We start from the raw sequence: 3595 nt of genomic DNA, 5'->3' as shown, positions 1-3595 counted from the left end.
AACATTAAAAATGAACAATTTTTTTCTCATTTCTTTGTACAGAAGCCGCCATATTTAATTTTGTAGTTGGAAATTCTCTATTCTGAGCCCAAATTCTGTTAGAGCATACCCGAAAATATAAGGAACACTAACGTTGATCCATTTATTCCTCTGTTACAGGCATGAAAATGAGGTTCAAAAACATGTTGAAAAATCAACGATCTTGGTCGTTAATGGGTTAAATTAGTGCTCGCACAACTGTTAACCAAAATCAGTTGTCTTTACTCAACGCCCGCCTTATCCCTGTCGGGGTAGAACCCGCATTTACGCTAATTGGCGCGTTCCGATTTACGCCCGGAATCGCCAACATGCATGATTTATTTGTTGCTTAGATCTCTATTACTTAACTAAATTTTTAGTAAAGTTTTATTTATTTATTTTTATATCTTTTCATCGTAAAGGTTCAGCACAAGTTCTTTTTAATGAAGATGACATACAGAAATTAATGCGGGAAAATGCAGATTTGGTTCACCAAAATAAAATCCTCCAAAAAAAAGTTGTTCAACTGGATGAAATTAATAAACGGCATAAAAAGAAGATGAAAAATATTAATAAATTGCACGAACAGGAGATGAAGAACAAATTGCAAGAGATGTTAAGTCCCTATTTCACACCTGGACAAATAACACTTTTAATGAATCCTACGCAAAAGAAAACTCGTTGGTGTTCAGAGGATTTTGCTGCTGCAATATCATTGAGGAGCGTAAGCCCGAAAGCTTACAGATATTTGCGAAAAACCAAAAAAATTCTTCTTCCAGCACTGTCAACCCTGCGAAAGTGGGTAGCATCATTTAACGTTGATGAAAGAATTTTTAATGATGTTATGCTGATCATGAAATATAAAGGTAAAAACATGACAGAGTTTGAGAAGGCAACGGTGATCTGTTTTGACGAAATTTATTTGTCAAATCAAATGGCGATTGAAAGAAGGCAGGAGAAAGTTTATTGGTCCTCATAAAAAATGCCAAGTTGTTGTAGCTCGTGGCTTATTTAAGAAATGGAAATAGCCTGTCTTCTATAATTTTGACCAAGATCTTACTAAAGAATTATTATTTAAAATAATTGTTCAATTACATAACAGTGGCTATACCGTGTTTGGAATAACCTGTGATATGGGGCCATCAAATCAAAAGTTAATAAAAGAATTAAAAATTAATGTAATGGAAAATGAGAATAAAACATACTTTGAGCATCCATGCGATGAAAATTTAAAGATTCATGTTTTCATCGATGCTCCTCATTTAATGAAATTACTTCGAAATCATTTTTTGGATTCCGGACTACATGTAAATGGACATTTTGTGACTTCGGCACCCTTGGAAAGACTGCTTGAAATTAATAGTGGGGATTTGAAAATTGCATTTAAGCTATCGCGTATTCATTTAGACGTCCAAGGAACGCAACGATAAAATGTAAAACTCGCAACTTAGATTTTCTCTGCAACAAATGCATCTGCAATTGAGTGGTGCGGTTCACGAGGATTTATGGATAATTGTCCAGAATGGGTTGAAACTGCTGCATTCTTAAAAATGTTCAACGACTGGTTTGACATTTTTAATAGCGTTTGTAAATACGGAAATTATTCTGGACGAAATGCATATGGTGTTGATCTTGTGCAGCAAAATAATATTCTTACCAAAGTCACGTCAACAATTAAACATATGAAAGTTGGTAATCGACAGAGTTTGCTTCCTTTTCAAAAAGGAATTCTCTTAAGTAATTCGTCATTACAAAATCTGTATTGTGATTTAAAGAAGAAATTTGATTCAGAAATGTCATATATGTAATTACAAGTCGATTAAACCAAGACATAGTGAAAAATTTGTTCAGCTATATACGATTAATGGGAGCAGCAAACGATAGACCCACGGCATTAGATATTCGCTATAGACTTCGATGGTACATATTGGGGAAGCATTCAACGGACTTCTTCACACAAGGAAGCAATACTACTGCTCATGACTCAACCATGGACGAAATGTGTCTTACAAGTGGCATTGATTTTGACTCTAACGTAATGTCACCGACCGACGATGATGTTGAGTTTAACATTGGCAATGTCACCGAATTTCATGACGATTTACCTGATGATTGTGAAGAAAATACTTTTTATGATGAAAATGCTGATTGTGGTAAAGTAACACATCGCAGTCAAAATGACATTATTCTATCACCCAATATTATGTCATTTTTTGAACAATATGATGTCAAAATAATATCATTTTAACTGCAATATGTTATTAGGGTTATATCTTACATATAATAATAATTAATACATTTTCATTATTAAGTGTTAGGTATATATTTATGTAATATTGTGGTAAGACAATTGTAGATTAATTTGTAGCATAATATATATTATTCTAATTAATTCATAATTTAACGTCACATGATACTTTAAGGTAATGTAATATTTTATTCTAATTAAATTGTACTTTTAATTAGAATGGTAGTTTAATTACATTGTAAGTATACTGATATATAATACTGTTGTTAAGAGAATTTCAATTTCAATTGTATATGTTAAGTAGGCAATTCTTATATATTTAGTACGTTCATGGTCGCGCTAGCGACACCCTGCGTTTCCGTCGTTGTTCTCCCTAGCTTCAGGTTGAGCTGGCACTTCCGCCTCGTAAGCGTTACGTTTTGTTCTCTCTCAAAAGTCTTCGACAATAAGAAACTATGTAAAGCTATAATAAAGCTATATATATATATATATATATATATATATTTGTAAGCTAGCTGCAATAAGTGTTTCCTCCATTCCGGCTTTGACAATTGATTCTATCAGTTACTAAGATATCTACACTAAGATTTCTACAGGTTATGGGCCCAGTCGGCTAACCTTGCTACGATTAACGAACTCGCTTGTAGGGAAACGCCCTTTGTTATAACGATGGAAGAAGACAATAAACATCGTGTGCCGCTATTCGATGGCATGAATTATAATAATTGGAAGTTCCGTATGGAAGTGCTGCTGGATGAAATCGGTTTGAAGGAACACATCGAATCTCAGGTCTTAGACGGTGAGATAACGGTTGGAGAAACAGCAGAGGCGTACAGATTGCGAATGATAAATTTGAAGAAGAAGGATACAAAATGTAAGTCTCAAATTATTCAGAGACTAGCTGATTCGCATCTTGAGTACGCGAAAGATAAGTCAACTGCTTTTGATATTTGGACGGAATTAAAAAATGTATTTGAAGTATTTGAACGTCGAGGCGTAGCAAGTCAACTGCTTTTGCGGAAAAGATTATTATTAATGAAATTTAAATCTTCAACTGAATCTTTGTCGTCGCATCTACTAAAATTTGAATCGCTTGTTCGAGAGCTTAAGTCCACATGAGCGAATATGGAAGAAACAGACATAGTGTGTCATCTGTTGCTAACAATGCCTTCGGAATACGACGTTGTGGTAACGGCGTTGGAAACACTGTCGAAGGAAGCACTGTCATTGAGTTTCGTTAAAAATCACCTTTTGGATGAAGAATCTAAACGAAAAAGAGGCGGTAAACCAACAAAAGGCGACGCTCACTCTACAGCATTTACCTCGTCA

Source organism: Temnothorax nylanderi, unplaced genomic scaffold (genome assembly GCF_030848795.1).
Source record: "Temnothorax nylanderi isolate EJ_2023f unplaced genomic scaffold, tnyl_v1.0 TNYL_tig0800_pilon, whole genome shotgun sequence".
NCBI classification, from domain to species: Eukaryota; Metazoa; Arthropoda; class Insecta; order Hymenoptera; family Formicidae; genus Temnothorax; species Temnothorax nylanderi.
The sequence above is the reverse complement of the archived record's forward strand: the minus strand, read 5'-3'. Positions refer to the sequence as shown.